The sequence below is a fragment of the Castor canadensis genome, chromosome 3 (genome assembly GCF_047511655.1).
Source record: "Castor canadensis chromosome 3, mCasCan1.hap1v2, whole genome shotgun sequence".
In the NCBI taxonomy this organism is placed as follows: domain Eukaryota; kingdom Metazoa; phylum Chordata; class Mammalia; order Rodentia; family Castoridae; genus Castor; species Castor canadensis.
In genome coordinates this window covers 87,444,431-87,464,126 of record NC_133388.1, presented here as the reverse complement: position 1 = coordinate 87,464,126, position 19,696 = coordinate 87,444,431, and the positions used below count along the sequence as shown (strand labels likewise).

Below are 19,696 nucleotides of genomic sequence, written 5' to 3'. Positions count from 1 at the left end.
CAACTTGAAAAGTACTTACCATTTTGCCTCAATGTAATGGTCAAGATCTTACCTTCATTTTCCATTTCCATATCTGCATAGTGTTGGCCCAAAGCTGATGATTACAATTATTGATGAATAGAGTAGAAGAATAATTCATCTTTCTTAGAGAAATTAAATTCTCCAAAGAATAAGTAACCAGCTTTGCATCTGACAAGCTATGTGATGTTTAGCAAAAGCTATAAATTTCTAAGTCTCTGTTTTCCCTTTATAATTGATATAATCATGAACTTTTGTTCATACGGTTCTTGATAGGATGAAGCAAGGCTATAGATTATATACATTAAGTGCCCAATACATTGTAAACCCCTAATCTTTAAAATACTATCTTCACTATTAATCAAGTAATGAGAATCTCAGGTTAGAAAAAAAATTCTCTAGATGAAATCAGTAAAGCTGATCATCATAATATAGTTCTGATCTAATTAGGGAATCATCTATTCTTCAAATGTAGTGAAGGTAATAGAATGGTCTCATGTCCTCAGAAACTTAGTGACCTGATTTAAAGGGAAGTTATGTATAAAATGGAGATAATCATTTATGTTGGCCAAGGCAAGTGCACATTTTTTAAATCAAGTAGAATTAGAATATTTTCTGGTTTTTCAAAGGTATTACCTATACCATCAATCAGGAGAAAAGCCTTCCAAAATAACCAGAAATGTGTTCTTGAAAAAAATGTTAGGCAATGTGGTAAGTGGAAAAGCAGAAAGGAAAGAACAAATGTTCCTGACACATGAGGTGTATGAGTGAAGTGAAACTTACATATATGTGTATTATATGCATATACTTACATATCTAGAATTATAGAATGCATATATTTGGTGGGGGGAAAGGGAGGGAGCAGGGGGAAGGGGCGAGTAATGGCCCAATCATTGTATGCATATATGAATAAAGGAAATTAAAAAAAAGAATGTACATATTTGTGTTTTAGCTTAAAATCTAATTTTTCTCACTGGGAAAAATATAAAATATTGCCTACAATAGAACTTTGGGAATACTAAAATTGTAAATATAAAGATGAGTAGTCATAGGATGCTTAGGTATTAGTCTGCTATGTCCCTCCCACAAGACTGGTAAACCATTGTTATCAAGAGAAAACAACTGTTAAATTCACATCAGAGGCTCAGGTCATCTTAAGCAAATAGCTAATACACATGCAATTTACCCTGCCTCTCCACCTTCCACCCTCATCATAAGCCAACCTTTTGTTCAGAGAAAAACATTCATCTTTTCCTGTGATTCTGCCTGGGGATGTCTAAAACACTGAACAAGGCAGAGCCTCAGATATTGGTTTTGACTCTGAGCAGCAGAATTGCCCTAAGGGACAAAATAACAGAATGATTTTTCTTAGTGTGCCATGAACAATGAATGACTAGCTCTGTCCACTTCCTTAAGGCTAACCCATGGAACAAATGGAAAGAGTGGGTGATTAGAACAAATAGAGTGGGAACCAAGTTTTTATTCCCTCTGTCTTGAGTTCAAAGTTTAACTCCTTCTAGTGGTTCTCATAATTGCATTACAAATCAGGTGAGACACATGAAGAAATGCTCAAAATCCCTGGCCATAAAGGGAATGCAAATCAAAACTACATCTAACCCATGTTAGATTGGCTAATATCAAGAACATGAGCAACAGCAAATGTTGGTATGGATGAGGGGGAAAAGGAACCCTCATACACTGCTGGTGGGAATGTAAATTAGTACACCACTATGGAAAACAGTATGGAGGTTCCTCAAAAAACTGAAAATAGAACTGTCATATGATTCAGCAATACCACTGTCAGGGATATAACAAAAGGAATGTAAGTCAGGTTATAATAAACGTACCTGCACACCCAGTTTTATTGCAGCATTATTCACAATAGCTAATCTGTGGATTAGCCAAAATGCCCCATTACTGATGAATGGATTAAGAAAATGTGATATACAATGGAATTTTATTCAGCCACAAAGAAGAATGAAATTTTGTCACTTGTTTGTAAATACATGGGTCTGGAGAACATCATCTTAGGTGAAGTGAGCCAGATTCTGAATTCCAAAAGCCAATGTTTTCTCTCATACATGGAATATAGCCCTAATATAAATACAGCAATATTATGAAAAACAGGTCATACTAAGGAGAGGTCACATATGAGAGAGAGAGGTTAAAAAAGGAACTTAAGAAGGTGAATACGGGTGATGTACTCTCTATACAAGAATGAATATAGAATTTTCAAACCTGTTGAAATGACATAAGAAGGGAATTAAGGCAAAAAGAAGAAAAACAGAGAAGATGAACCAATTCAGGTTATAATACATATATACATGGAAATGTCACAAGGAAATTCCCTGTGTAGCTATCTTAAATGAACAAAAATATAATTTTTTTCTCTTTTACAAAATCTGAGAACAGGAGGGCAGAACAGGTCCTGCCTGGGGAGTTGGTAACTGTAGGAAAGGGGAAGCAGGGAGGGAGTGGGAGGGTGAATATAGTTCAAATACTGTGTACACATGTATGTAAATGGAAAAATGAGACCTGCTGAAACTATTCCAGGATTGGGGGAAGAATGGTGAAGGATGTGAATTCAAGTATGATATATTTGACATATTGTAAGAACTTTTATAAATGCCACAATGTACCCCCACCTAGCATAATAAAAATAAATACATAAAATTAACCATCAAAATAAAATATGGTGAGAGGTGTGGTCTAGGTTTTCCCTTTGGTCATAGGGTCCAACATATCCCAGAAAGTCAATTCCGACCAGTGATATCTGGACAGGAAAAGAAATTATGGATCTGTCTTCTTCATAAAATATATGTGTTATACTTGTTCTTATGGTAAAAATGTCCTTTCAGCAGGAGATAATTTTCCTTGTGCTTTTCAAATCAGTTGCAGAAACCAGTAGAATAAAGGATCAATACTTTGTGAACTTTCTGAAAGCACTTAAACCCATCAGGCTTATCTTTCCACTTTTGCAATATATGTCTGTACCCTCATAACATATATCTGTGTTCTTATAAATACCATAGTGAGGGGAAAATGTGATGGATTAAAAACAAACAGAGATATTTACCTATATCCCAAGCCAGCCTTCTTTCATTGACCCCATATTAACTCCATCTTATAAGTAAACCCATTTGATGGGCCATAGACACTGGCCTATTGCATTTCAAGTCAATATCATAAAAGTTAAGATTTTCATCTGGAAACTTGCTTATAATTTCTGGATCCTATTGTTAATCTTATTGCTACGTCACTAGAGACCTGGTATTCCATGTATGAGCCAACTGGTTGTAAGTTGAAGAATCATTTATTTATTCTGCCCATTTCTCAACTGTATTATCAACTTCATTTAAAAATATCTTTACCTTAAATTCCTTATATAATGATTCATTCCCTATGGGATCTAGTTCATTATGCTGAATGTAACCTTGACAACTTGCCGAGATAAAATATTGGAAATTACAATTGAAGAAAAAGGAGCTAAAAAGGATAGGATGAAGACTTTAAAATATAATTAAGTAGAATTTCAGAAAGAGAAGGTGAAGGAGACAGATAATATATAGAGATAATGGATGAGCAGTTTTCAAAGATGGATGAGTTTACAGATTCAAGAGAAAAAAAAACCTTAGGCAATTGCAGAAACCATTAAATCAAAAAGAAATATTAAAGGCAGCCAGATAGGATGAGAAAAAAGGCTAATTGTTTTCAAAGAAGCAAAAAATAAACTAAAAGCTGGCTTCTCAACAATAATAATGAAAACCAAATAAGAGTGGGCTCATGTCTTCAATAGTCAAAGGGAAAATAACTACTAACATCAACATTTACATAAAACAGAAACATCCTTCAAAAATAAAAAGTAGACGCATACCATTGGGTGGGAGGGATGATCTTCCAGTGTTCTGTTGCACAGTAAAAACTGTGGTTGACAACATTTAACCATTTATCAAATATCTTGTAGAGAGTTTTGAATGTTACCAATACAAACAAATGATTAATGTTTGAAGTGATGGACGTATATACTACCCTCATATGAGCATTAGACATCATATGCGTGTTTTGAAATGCCACATTGTATTGTATACATATGTACAAGTGCTATGTGCTAATCAAAAATAAATTCTAAAATGAAAAAAAAAAGATTTTCAAGAGAAAACCTTCAAAGTTACCACAAGAAATTCCACACTAAAAGAAATTGTAAGGGTAAATGAAAAATTATCCATGAACAAGCTGAGAGATAAAGAATGGGGAAAAAAGCAAGGAAATAGAGAAACATTTAAAACTTAAAATATGGAGAGAGGATGAAAGCAAATTAATAATATAATGTGTCATGAAAAAATATATTCAAACAGAACTGGTATAAATCTATTCATATTAAAGTAGACTATAAAATTAAAGGATTATTGGCACAATTAGTGTTGTTTCATAATGATTTAAGTTTCAATTCACTACAAGGATAAAATATGGTCCTAAAAACATAGCCTTTGCCTAAGTAAAACTTAACAAAATTTTAAGAATAGACAAATCCAAAACCATACAAGGAAATTTAGACTCTGTCTCTCCAGTGATGACAGAACACATAATTAGAAATTATAACATTATAGAAAACATAAGTCCAGAGCTTCTCATAGTTTTAGATTAAAGCCATCCATAGGCTCCAATCTTTGATGGACAAAAAGTTAACTGTAAAAGATCAGAGGCCCTGAAAAGTGTGTACTCTGCAAGGCCCTTTTTAGATAACAGTGAAGAAACTCCCAGAGATGGATTCAGGGACTATGGATAATGATTGACAGAACTTTCCTCTGAGCTACTCTATGCCTATCAAGGAATTTTCTTCCACCACCTAGAGTGGGAAGTTTTTACAGTCCCTGTTTTGCATCTTCCTAAGTAAAACACTTAAGAACCAGTGACCAGAACTATCTCGGAACTCAGTATCCAAAATGAAGTGGTTTATAGCCTAACTTCCATCTCCAGGTTAGCTGTTTGTAGATTGTTCGTATTTGCAAAGAGGATGACAGAAAAGAGATACAGAGAAAATTATCTTAAATGACATATTTCAGTTTCTGTGACAGTAGAATAGGAATCCAGGGCTTCTGCACTGAGGGAAGGCTGTGCCAGTGTGTGTAGGGTGGTTCTCATTGACGGTGGTGCAGGCACCACAGTGCATGCAGACTTGAAAGCCTATGTTTTGAGCCAGGTATGGTGGTGAATAGCTGCAGTCCCAGTACTTGGGGGCCTGAAGCAAGAGGATCACAAATTCAAGACCAACCTGGACTGCAGTGAGACCCTATCTCAAAAAAAAAAAAAAACAAAAAGGAAATCTGTTTGTATTCAAATTTATTCAGAAGGATAGGATAATTCAGAAAGATAAAGAATAGCCAGTCATGGTGACTCGAGATGGTAATAGCTACTTGAGAGACAGGGATTGGGAGGGTCGCAGTTCAGGGCCACCCAGGCTAGAAGTTCAGAGACCCTCATCTCAACCAATAGAAAGCTGAGCAGCTGGGCATGGTGGCACACCTGTCACCCCAGCTACATGGGAAGCATATATAGTTGGACCAAGGCATACATGTGAGATGGTATCTCACAAATGACTAAAGCAAAAAGGGCTGGGGTGGGGGCGTGACTCAGGAGTAGAGTTCCTGCCTAGCAAGTGCAAGACCCTGAGTTTAAGTCCCAATTCTGCCAAAAAAGAGAGAGAAGGAAGGAGGACGTGGAGAAGGAAAGGAAGAGTCTATGGATTGACACTACCCAGAATAAGGGTAGTATTTATTATAAGATAGATATCATGCATACAACAATTATTGTAATAAATGTATAAAAATAACTTTTAAAGAACTTTATACATTTACACTTAACAGGGTAAAGGACAATTGAATGGCAGATAGTATTTCCTTCATTTTATTATGAGAAAAGTGAAGTGCAAACTTATGAGACAGGGGTCATGGAATATGTAACAGACTTTTGGCTCCTGTCTTTACATAATCCTGCATGCAGAGAACATAACCAGGACATAACAAACCACCTCTAACAGGAAAAGCCAGGAGACACTTAGGCTAGGGAGATAATGACAAGGTTCAAATATCCTATGTTGCTATGGGCCTTAGTTCCCTTTCTGGGAGGAAGGAAAAGAAACTGAAAATAATTTAAAGAAACACCTAAACACTGTGCCTCCAAGAGACAGGGAAAAGAAAGAGTTCAAACATTTCAGCAATACCATATCTCTGCCACTTCTTAACAGTGTGGCTTTGTCCAAGGTACATAACTTCTCTGAAACTCAACTTTCTCATCAATAAGAAAAGGATAATAATGCTACCTCAAAGGAATGTTTTGAGATCAAAAAAGATCCTGGGATTATTCAGTACTGTCATTTACATAATGTTTGTAGTTTACATTAGGTTACTACGTGGTGAATCATGTGTATTGTTTATTTCATAACTCTCTACCCCTCTTAAGAAATAAACATTATTCATTTTTCAGATGGGCCCAAGTTCAGAGAGATTCAGTCACACAGCCAAGGTCATCCACTTTGGAGCAGAACATGTCTTTGAGTGATCACTAAGATCCAACTTCCTTCTCTTTACTCTGCTGCTCTGGAACAGTTGAACAGTTTTCTAATAAACAAACTACTCCCCTGCCTCTTCTTTCACATAAGCTTTTGCCAAAACAGTAAAATCTGACTGGACAAGTGGTCAGAGACAATGGCACACAGTGTAGTAAGAGGTGGACAAGATGTCGGTCTTTACACGTAAGTGTAACCATTGTCAACTTAGCAAAAACTAATTCTAAAAGCAAGACCTGCCCCACCCATGGAAACAAGTGTCACTTTCCTGGAGTGCACTCAAAAACAATGCTCCTAAGGCTGGCAGAGTGGCTCAAGAAGTAAGAGTGTCTGCTTAGAAAGCATGAAACCCTGAGTTCAAACCCCAGTACCACCACCACCACCCCAAAAAATCAACAGAACAACACCCATCTCTTTAACTCATGGTTTTTTTTGTAAGTTACTGATAGATATCTTTCTTCTCTTACAATTTTGAATATAATCTATCTTTTAAAACAGGATTTGCTTTCTGAACAAGTTACTAGGATAACTTGCTACCTTTAATCCTTTGGGATAGCAATTCCAATTAAAAGATCATATAAACAATTCTTTGGAATGCACAACCACTATATTTCTTAGATTATTGTATTTGCAGGCATATTCATAGAGTTTTCCTAGTAGCTTCAGTGTTTTAAATTTTTCCAATAAAGTACTAATAAACTATCAAAGAGAATGTATATTCCTGGCAGCCTGGTGATGTAGTTCACTCATGTGTGAAGTTTCTTTGAAATCTCATGTTTTGTATTTAAATTGTATACTGCTTCTATTCTGTAGTATCCTCATTTGCTTCAGCATACAAAAATGCATCAAACAGATGGTCCAGAAATTAAGCCATGTTCATCACAAAATGTAAGGTCACCCTTCATCCACTGCTACTAGAATATAAATGCATTGCCAGCATTTTCAAAAAAGTAGAGGCACTTTCAAAGGAGACAGCATGTCTTGTGAAGAACTAGAATAGCAGCCACTATTGCCAAGACTACAACAGTACCTGTGGCCACCAGAAGAAAGCCACAGACTAAATGATAAGGGCAACCTTCCACCCTTTGGAAAGAGTTGGGCACCTCCAAGCAGCTCCCTGTCACCTATGTACCACCACCCCATTAGACAGTACCAGAATCATGCAAATTTATTTTATCTGAACAAATATGGTTTTGTTTATTCTGCTGGTTTATTTTTAAATGAATTTTTCTAATAAAATATTGCAGTCATTAAAAAAGAAAGAAAAATGAGACCAAGTTATATTTTTATTTGGTGGAGGGGAAGGAATCATATTAAGAAACAGGCCCACCACACAATACAAACACAAATAGAGGAGCAAGCAAGGAAAACACACAGAGCATGATTCTTAAGAAAACTTAGACACCTGAGGAAAATTATCAATCAAACTGGAAGGACAGAGAGCACTCAGGAAAACAAATGTTTGAGGAACAGAATGGGCACAAAACAGAAACCTGGCCAGCAGATTATGGGGGCTCATGTACCTAAAGGAGCACTGAGGTTATGAGGTGTTTGGTCCAGATCCTGGGCATTTCAAACTCCAACCTGGGCTGTGGATGTTGTTCAATGGAAGAGCACTTTCTTAGCATGCAAGACCTGGGTTTTGATCCCAGCACAGAAAGAAAGAAGTGACAGGAAAATGAAGGAAGGAAATAGGGAAGTAAGGAAGGCAGGGAAAGAGAAAGGGAGAGAGGGAGGGAGGGAGGGAGAGTGGAAGACAAAGGGAGGGAGGGAGGAAGAAAAAGGCATGGAGGGAGGAAGGGAGGGAAAAAAGAAGGAAGGAAGGAAGGTCAGTCCAAGTTACCCTATCAATTCTATTTTCTTTTACTTTTTTTATATTTTTTTTGGTAGTTATGCTGGGGTTTGAACTAAGCCTTAAACTTGCTAAGTGACTCGCCTGCCACTTGAGCCATGTCCCCAGCCCTTTTTGCTTCAGTTCATTTTTAGATAGAGCCTTACACTTAAGAGTGATGTAAGTAATGGACATAAAAATCACAGATAAACCCCAACACAGAGGTAGTAGGAGACTTTACTACTCTAATACAATAGATAGGTTGGCTAGACAAACAAACAAAGAAATTCTAGAATTGAATGACACCATAGAACTAATGAGCCTAACAGATGTCTACAGAGAATTCCATCCTGCAACAGAACAATATACAGTCTTCTCAAGAGCCCATGAAACTTTCTCCAAAATAGACCCTATACTAGGGCAAAAAGAAAGCCTCAACAAATATGAGAAAACTGAAATAACCCCCTGCATACTGTTTGAAAACAACACAATGAAATAAAACTCAACAACAAAAGCAGCAGCAGAAAATACACAAATAGATGGAGGATGAACAACACGTTGCTCAATGATGAGTGGGTCACAGATGAAATAAGGGAGGAAATCAAAAAGTTCCTGAAATTGAATGAAAATGAAAACACAACCTATCAGAACCTATGGAACACAGCAAACACAATCCTTAGAGGTAAGGTTATACCTATGAATGCATTTATTAGAAACACAGAAAGATCTCAAATAAAATACATAATTCTGCATCCCAAACTCCTAGAAAAGCAAGAACAAGCTAAACCCAAAACTAAAAGGAAAGAAACAATAAAAATAAGGGCCAAAATCTACAAAATAGAGACCAAAAAAAAAAATCATACAAAGAATCAATGAAACAAAAAGTTGGTCCTTTGAAAAAATAAACAAGATTGGTAAACCCCTGGCAAATCTGACTAAATGAGGAAGGAAAAGACACAAATCAACAAAATTAGAAATGAAAAAAGGGGAGATAACAACATACAACAAGGAAATCCAAGGACTCATTAGGGACTACTTTGAGAACTTATATTCAAATAAATTGGAAAATTTAGAAGACATGGGTAGATTTCTAGATACATATGACCATCCAAAATTGAACCAAGAGGATATTAACCACCTAAACAGATCTATAACATGCAATGAAACTGAAGCATCAACAAAAAGTCTCCTAAGAAAGAAAAGTCCAGGACCTGATGGATTCTCCACTGAATTCTGCCAGACCTCTAAAGAACTAATGCCAACACTCCTTAAACTTTTCCACAAAATAGAAAGGGAAGAAATATTGCCAAACTGATTCTATGAAGTCAGTAATATACTCATCCCAAAACCAGACAGGGACACAATGAAAATAGAGAATTATAGGCAAATCTCTTTAATGAACACATATGCAAAAATCCTCAATAAAATAATGGCAAACTGAATACAACAGCATATCAAAAAGATCATACACCATGAAAAAGCAGATTCATCTCAGGGATGCAGGGATGGTTCAACATATGCAAATCATTAAATGTAATGCAGCATATTAGCACAAACAAAGACAAAAACCACATGATCATGTCAATAGATGCAGAAAAAGCCTTCATCAATAAAATTCAATATGCTTTCATGACAAAAGCTGTAATGAAACTAGGAATAGAAGGAATGTATCTCAACATAATAAAGGTTATATATGACAAATCTACAGCCAACAATATACTTAATGGGGAAAAACAGAAACCTTTTCCCCTAAAGCCAGGAATGAGACAAGGGTGCCCACTCTCCCCACTCCTATTCAATATAGTCCTGTAATTCCTAGTCACAGCAATCAGACAGGAAGAAGAAATAAAAAGGATACAAATAGGTAAGGAAGAAGTCAAAATATCTCTATTAGCAGATGACATGATCTTATACCTGAAACACCCAAAAAATTCCACCAAAAAAATTCCTAGACACCATAAACAGCTTCAGCCAAGAACCAGGATACAAAATCCATTTACAAAAATCAGTAGCCTTTCTATACACCAACAATGAACAGATTGAGAAAGTATAGGAAAACAATTCCATTTACAATAGCCCCAAAAGAACCAAACACCTGGGACTATACTTAAAAAAGATGTGAATGACCTTTACAAGGAGAACTACAAACCACTAAATAAAGATATCAAAGAAGACTACAGAATATGGAACGATTTCCCATGCTCATGGATTGGCAGAATCAACATAGTATAAATGGCTATACTACCAAAAACAATCTACATGTTCAACACAATTCCCATCAAAATCCCAATGACATTCATCACAGAGATTGAAAAATCTACCCTAAGGTTCATTTGGAAACACAAACAGCCAAGGGAATACTGAGCAAAAAGAGCAACACTGGAGATATCACAATACCTGAATTTGAACTATATTACAGACCCATAGCAATAAAAACAGCATGATACTGGCACAAAAACAGATATGAAGACCAGTGGAACAGAATAGAAGTCCCAAATAAAAATCCACACAGCTATTTTTTCACAAAGGTGCCAAAAACATACAATGGAGAAAAGACGGCCTCTTCAACAAATGCTGCTGGAAAAACTGGATATCTACATGCAGAAAACTGAAAGTAGATCCATGTTTGTCATCCTGTACAAATATCAACTTAAAGTGGATTAAAGACATTAATATAAGACATGAAACCTTGAGGCTAGTGCAGGAAAGAGCCGGGAATACACTGGAAGCAATAGGCATAGGCAATGACTTCCTCAGTGGAAGTCAATCGGCTCAGCAACTTAGAGAAAGGATTGACAAATGGGACTACATGAAATTTAAAGTCTTCTGCACAACAAAAAATATTGTTTCTAAATGAAGAAGCCACCCACAGAATGGGAAAGAATCTTTGCCAGCTATACATCAGACAATGGACTGACAACCAGAATATACATGGAGCTCAAAAAACTAAACTCCCCCAAAATCAATGACCAATGAATAAAAGGGTAAATAAACTGAACAGAGACTTTTCAAAGGAAGATGTTCAAATGAAAAAATGTACACCATCCCTGGCCATAAAGGAAATACAAATCAAAACCACATGAAGATTCTACCTCACTCTGTTAAAAGAGCTATCATCAAAAGCACAAACAACAACAAATGTTGGCAAGAATGTGGGGAAAAAGGAACCATCATACACTGCTGGTAGAAATGTAAACAAGAACAGCCAGTTTGGAAAACAATATGGAGGCTCCTCAAAAAACTAAAAATAGAGAGAATTCCAAGATGGCAGCTACAGGGAGGAAGCAGAAAGCGTACCTACTAAAGTAAAATCTTGGAGAGATGCTGGAGATACACCTTACAGGAAAAACCACCCAGAAGAGGCAAAACTTTGACTCCTCCATACCTCCAGCCTGCGCATAGCATCTCCACTTCACGTTAAATGGAGAAACCAGGATGGCTCCCTCACCACCACAAGACAGCAGTGCCCAGAGGGCTTGGGAAGAAGTGTACCACAAGGTGAGGTAAGCGGTAAGTGGTACTCCCACAGACAACCCTGGGCCAGATCAGCACAGCCCCCTGGACAGACCAACCCCACACAGGGAAAAAAGAGAAACTGAGTAACAAGCAATAACAACATAAAAGATACATAGCAAAGAGGGCGGGGTGCCCTGAGCCCCGAAGAGTGGGGAGGGGAAAGCCCTCACAAGCCAGCTGGAGAAGGCAGAAGTGGCGGCACACGTCCAGCAACCAGGAGCGGGAAAGCTTTTAAAAGCGGTGGAGGGAGGAAAACTCCACAGGAGAGGGAGGAAGGCCCACTTCCCACATGAACTGTAAACAAACATGCCAGCCTGAGTAAGTGGGTGCAGTGTCGCCTCCCCCAGTGTGCTTGGAAAGGGGAAAGCTTGTAGCAGTGGCATGGTGCCCAGGAGAACTCTGAGTAAACAAAGCCTGCGGGGGCCAGGTGAGTGCTAAGCTCACTCCTGAGATCTGCATAAATAAAGCCTCCAGCAACAGCAGGCTGACAGCACCAGGCAGGCAAGCCACAGCTGCAGATAGCCATTCACAGAACTGTCTCAAGACTCTTTTTTTATCTCTCTTCCTTTGATGAGACACTAACCGAACTACACCCACATGCTGAAAAACTTTCTGAAGCTGTATTGCATTTGAATGTGGGACACTTTGTAGTGTTTTTTTGTTTTGTTTTGTGCTGTTCTTTTTTGTTTTGTTTTTTTTTTTAGTTTTTGTTCCCCTTGATGACACAATGATAGAACTACTTCTGATCATATCCTAGGGCACAAAGCAAGCCTCAGCAAATAAAAGAAAACAGAAACTATACCATGCATTCTATCTGATCACAATGCTATAAAACTAGAACTCAACAACAAAAGTAAAGACAAAAAACATGCAAACAGCTGGAAACTGAATAACTCATTGCTTAATGAACAATGGGTAATTGATGAAATAAAAGAGGAAATTAAAAAGTTCCTGGAAGTCAATGAAAATGAAAACACAACCTACCGGAGCCTGTGAGACACAGCTAAGGCAGTCCTGAGAGGAAAGTTTATAGCCATGAGTGCATATATTAAAAAGAATGAAAGATCCCAAATCAATGACCTAATGATACACCTCAAACTCCTACAAAAACAAGAACAAGCAAATCCCAAAACAAATAGAAAGAGAGAAATGATAAAATAAGAGCTGAAATCAATGAAATAGAAACCAAAAAAAAAAAAAAATCAATGAAACAAAAAGCTGGTTCTATGAAAAAATAAACAAGATTGACAGACCCCTGGCAAACTTGACTAAAATGAGGAGAGAAAAAATCCAAATTAATAAAATCAGGAATAAAAAAGGGGAGGTAACAACAAACACCATGGAAGTCCAGGAAATCATCAGAGACTACATTGAGAACCTATATTCAAATAAATTTGAAAATATTAAAGAAATGGATAGATTTCCAGACACATATGATCATCCAAAACAGAATAAAGAGAATATTAATCACCTGAATAGATCTATAACAAAAAATGAAATTGAAGCATCAATCAACAGTCTTCCCAAAAAGAAAAGTCCAGGACCTGATGGATTCTCTGCTGAATTCTATCAGACCTTTAAAGAAGAACTTATACCAACCCTCCTTAAACTGTTCCATGAAATAGAAAGGGAAGGAAAACTGCCAAACACATTTTATGAAGCCAGTATTACACTTATCCCAAAACCAGGCAAAGACACCTCCAAAAAGGAGAACTATAGGCCAATCTCCTAATTTTTGATGCAAAAATCCTCAATAAAATAATGGCAAACCGAATTCAACAATACATCAAAAAGATCATTCACCATGACCAAGTAAGCTTCATCCCAGGAATGCAGGGGTGGTTCAACATATGAAAATCATACACATAATAAACCACATTAACAGAGGCAAAGACAAAAACCACTTGATCATCTCAATAGATGCAGAAAAAGCCATTGATAACATCCAACACCATTTCATGATAAAAGCTCTAAGAAAACTAGGAATAGAAGGAAAGTACCTCAACATTATAAAAGCTACATATGACTAACCTATAGCCAGCATTATACTTAATGGAGAAAAACTGAAACCATTCCCTCTAAAATCAGGAATGAGACAAGGATGCCCACTATCTCCACTCCTATTCAACATAGTACTGGAATTCCTAGCCAGAGCAATTAGGCAAGAAGAAGGAACAAAAGGAATACACATAGGTAAAAAAACTGTCAAAGTATCCCTATTTGCAGATGACATGATCCTATATCTTAAAGACCCAAAAAAATATTCAAAAGCTCCTAGACTCCTTCAATAGCTATAGCAAGGTAGTAGGATATAAAATCAACATAGAAAAATCATTAGCATTTCTATACACTAATAATGAACAAACTGAGAAAGAATATACAAAAACAATTCCATTTACAATAGCCTTAGAAAAAATCAAATACCTAGGTGTAAACCTAACAAAAGATGTGAATGACCTCTACAAGAAAAACTATAAACTTCTGAAGAAAGAGATTGAGGAAGACTATAGAAAGTGGAGGGATCTCCCATGCTCATGGATTGGTAGAATCAACATAGTAAAAATGTCTATACTCCCAAAAGTAATCTGTATGTTTAATCCAATTCCCATCAAAATCCCAATGACATTCATTAAAGAGATTGAAAAATCTACCATTAAATTTATATGGAAACACAAGAGGCCATGAATAGCCAAGGCAATACTCAGTCAAAAGAACAATGCTGGAGGTATCTTGATACCTGACTTCAAACTATATTACAAAGCAATAACAATAAAAACAGCATGGTACTGGCACAAAAACAGACATGAAGACCAGTGGAACAGAATAGAGGACCCAGATATGAAGCCACACAAGTATAACCAACTTGTCTTTGACAAAGGCTCTAAAATTTTACGGTGGAGAAAAGACAGCCTCTTCAACAAAAACTGCTGGGAAAATTGGTTAGCAGTCTGCAAAAAACTGAAACTAGATCCATGTATATCACCCTATACCAATATTAACTCAAAATGGATCAAAGACCTTAATATCAGACCACAAACTCTAAAGTTGATACAGGAAAGAGTAGGAACTACTCTGGAGTTAGTAGGTATAGGTAAGAACTTTCTCAGTGGAATCCCAGTAGCAGAGCAACTAAGAGATAGCATAGATAAATGGGATTTCATAAAACTAAAAAGCTTCTGCTCACCAAAAAAATGCTCTCTAAACTGAAGAGACTGCCCCCAGAGTGGGGAGAAAATATTTGCCAGCTACACATCAGACAAATGACTGATAACCAGAATATATAGGGAAATTAAAAAACTAAATTCTCCCTAATTTAATGAGCCAATAAAGAAATGGGCAAATGAACTAAACAGAACTTTCTCAAAAGAAGAAATTCAAATGGACAAAAAACACATGAAAAAATGCTCACCTTCTCTAGCAATAAAGGAAATGCAAATTAAAACCACACTAAGATTCCACGTCACTCCTGTTAGAATAGCCATCATAGCAACACCACCACCAACAGGTGTTGGCGAGGATGCGGGGAAAAAGGAACCCTCTTACACTGTTGGTGGGAATGTAAACTAGTACAACCACTCTGGAAAAACATTTGGAGGCTACTTAAAAAGCTAAACGTTGATCTACCATTTGATCCAGCAATACCACTCTTGGGGATATACCCAAAAGACTGTGACACAGGTTATCCAGAGGCACCTGCACACCCATGTTTATTGCAGCACTATTCACAATAGCCAAGTTATGGAAACAGCCAAGATGCCCCACTACTGACGAATGGATTAAGAAAATGTGGTATTAATATACAATGGAATTTTACGCAGCCATGAAGAAGAAAGAAATGTTATCATTTGCTGGTAAATGGATGGAATTGGAGAACATCATTCTGAGTGAGGTTAGCCTGGCACAAAAGACCAAAAATTGTATGTTCTCCCTCATATGTGGACATTAGATCAAGGGCAAACACAACAATGGGATTGGACTTTGAGCACATGATAAAAGCGAGAGCACACAAGGGAGGTATAAGGATAGGTAACACACCTAAAAAACTAGATAGCATTTGTTGCCCTCAACGCAGAGAAACTAAAGCAGATACTTAAAAGCAACTGAGGCCAAAAGGAGAAGGGAACCAGGAACTAGAGTAAAGGTTAGATCAAGAAGAATTAATCTAGAAGGTAGCACACATGCACAGGAAATCAATGTGAGTCAACTCCCTGTATAGCTATCCTTATCTCAACTAGCAAAACCCTTGGTCCTTCCTATTATTGCTTATACTCTCTCTTCAACAAAATTAGAAATAAGGGCAAAATAGTTTCTGCTGGGTATCGAGGGGTTGGGGGGAGAGGGAGGGTGCTGGGGGTTAAGGAGTGGGTTGGGGCAGGGGGGAGAAATGACCCAAGCATTGTATGCACATATGAATAAAAATAAATAAATAATAAATAAAATGAAAAAACAAACAAACAAACAAAAAACCAAAAATAGAACTCCCATATGACCAGCAAACTACTCCTAGGGATATAACTGAAGGATTGTGAGTCAGCTTACAACAAAGGCACCTGCACACCCATGTTTATTGCAGCATTATTCACAATAGCTAAGCTATGGAAACAGCCAAGATGCCCCACTAGTGATGAATGGATTAGGAAAATGTGGTGTTTATATACAATGGAATTTTACTCAGCCACAAGGAAGAATCAAATTTTGTCATTCTCAGGTAAATGGATGGAACTGGAGAACATCACTTTAAGTGAAGTTAGCCAGGTTCAGAAGGCCAAAAGCCACATGTTCTCCTCATATGTGGAATACAGACATAATGCAAATGCAGCAATATTGTGAAGCACTGATCGCATTAAGGGAGGACATGCACAGTAGTGGTAGGGTAAAAGAAGGAAAGTAAGAACTTAAATATGGTGATATACTTTCTATTCAAGAATGAATACAGAAATCTTAAACAGCTGAAACCACCATAAGAAAGGGACTAAGGTATAATGAAGAAAATTAGAGGAGATAAACCAAGTGAGGTTATAATACATATACACCTGGAAATATCACAAAGAAACTCACTGTGTTGCTACCTTAATCTCAAACAAGCAAAAGTGTCAGGTTTTTCGTTTTATTTTCTATCTTTTTTCTTCTACAAAATCAGAGAACAGGAAGGCAGAACAGGTCCTTGAGGCATGGGTGGTACTAGTGGGGGGACAGTAGAAAGGCAAGAGGGTAGGAGGATGAATAAGGTACAGAAAATGTGTACACATGTATATAAATGCAAAAATGATACCTGTTGAAACTATTCAAGGAATCAGGGGAGAGTGGTCAAAGGAGAGCAATGGAGGAGGTGAATTCAAGTGTGATGCATTCTAAGAACTTTGTAAATGCCACAATGTGCCCCCACCCAGCACAACAATAAAGGAAGAAAATTAAGGAAGGAAGGAAGGAGAAATTTTCATTTATGAAAATAAATTGAAATACACAAATTAAAAATACTACCAAATCTAAAGCAATAATGAATAAATAGCATAAAATAATGTGATTAATTGGAGTTTATCCAACAAATGCAAGGAAGACTTATGGTAGAAAATCTATTGATGTAGAATTCAACATTAGCAAACAGATTAAAGGAAGAAAGTCACAAGAGTAGCTCAGCAACTAATTCTTAAATTGAGATCTCCAGATATCAAAAAAGAAAAAGAATAATTCAATAAATATCCCTGTATTCATGTGGGAATTAAAAAATAACTACATAAAATAGAATCATACAATGGATATATATGATCCACACAGCATCAATAATTGTGGTTTTTTTTTTGAAGTTCACTAAGTTCCTTTTATTGAGATGTTGTTTTTGGAAACATGGTGTTGCTACTGCTAAATTTATCAGCATAAGCAATCTTTGTACCACAGGTTCCCCCGCAGCTGGATTTTCAGGCAGGCACCAGGAAAAGAAGCAGAAAGCTGTGTTTAGAGAAAAAATTAAAAACACAAAGTCCACAAGTCTTTAAGAATGAAACACAAACCAGACACCTCTGACGAATGCCTGTAATTCTAGCTGCTTCAGAAGTTGAGATCGGGAGGATTGTGGTTAGAGGCCATCCCAGTCCAATACTTCATGACACCAAATCTCCAAAATAACAGAGCAAAATGGATTGGAGGTGTGGCTCTATCCTTACAGTTCCTGCTTTGACAGTGTGAAGTCCTCAGTCAACTTTTCTCTCCTTCCCATCTTCTATCACATCATGTCAGGCTTTTGCGGTGACTTGAGTTCTGCTACTATCCTGGTGCCACATGCAGGTCACAGCAGTAGAGGAACTGAGTCACACAGAGTCGCTCTCACCAGCACAGCACCATCCAGAAAATGAATAATTGTTAATATATGAACGATCTTTTTTCTTCTGTATTCATCACTAAAGAGGATTTATTTTAAAATAAATCCCAAACATTTGTTATCTCATCCATAAATAATTCAAAAGTCTCCTATCTATTGGATAAGTTAAGATTTTAACATAATCAGAATCATTATCACACTTAAAATGTGTAGCAGTGTTACTTGTTTGCCATTAATATTTTGGATATTAATTTTTAAGATATTTACAAGTTCAGTTTATGACTCATTAGTTACATTGTTTTGTTTTTAATCGATGTGTGCTTGAGAAAGTATTCTCTCTTGTGTACACTTCTATACATGCCAATTAAGTCAATCTTATTTAACTATTTAACACACTAATTATGATTGTCTTTTGTCTTGCCAATAACTAAGACAGATGTTACTGAAATCTCACTCACTAAAAAAGTGAATTTTAAAAATTCTGTCTACAGTTTTTTTACCTTTGCCTTATGCATGTGCTGTTATTAAATGGATGAAAGTTCAAAATGGTAACATTTTCCTGGAATTAGTTAAACCTGTTATTATGACTTAAGAACCTTCTGTATCCCTATTACTGTTTTTTTTTCAGTTTTCTTTTTTTTCTGCTATTAACATAGATTCTTAGTTTTTATTGTTGTTTGGTGGTGAGGATTGAACCCAGGGTCTCACACACGCTAAGCGGTACTCCAACACTGAGTTACACCCTGACCCCTAAGTTTACGAATATTTTCCCAGTACAATTTTTCCATCATTTGCTTTCAATCTTTCTCTGTTCTTCTATTCATGTTACTGTCCTCAGAAAAACATGTGGTTGCATTTGGTTTTTTATTAATCTTATAGTTTCTATACTTTTTCTTTGATGTAATATCTTATTTTCATGGTTCTTACAAAAAATAATATCAATCAAACAGGAAAAACATAAACCAATAAAAAATGGTCCTTTAGTTCAAATTACTTTTTTTTTAACTTAGTGAGCTTAACATACGTGACTTCTTTTTATTATTATGAGATAATATCTATACATATTTATGGAATAAAGTATGTGATTTAATCCCATATAATGTGCATTGATCAAATCAGGATAATAAGCATTCACATATCAATCATTTCTATATGTTGGGAACTTTTGGACATTTTTCCTAATTATTTTGAAATATATCATATATTGTTTTAGACAATAGTTATCCTGCTATGCCATAGAAAACCCAGACTAATTTCTCTTATCTAATGGTGTTGTTGTGTCCCTCACTAACTTCTTTCCATTCCCTGTTCCCTTTTTCACATCCATTGACCACTATTCCTCTTTATTTCACCATCCCTTTTGTGTCTCAGACTTTCCTTCTGAGACAATTTCACTCCTTTCTCAGCTACATCATTTAGAATTAAGTTTGTTGATGCTAAACTTCTGTGA

General features: G+C 36.5%; 1 protein-coding gene across 1 annotated transcript in view; it reads left to right on the top strand.

The window, feature by feature from the left end:
* Positions 1 to 19,696, top strand: part of LOC109697568 (M1-specific T cell receptor alpha chain-like) — a 685,092-nt gene that overhangs the window by 309,301 nt on the left and 356,095 nt on the right. The gene's annotated exons all lie outside the window — the stretch shown is intronic.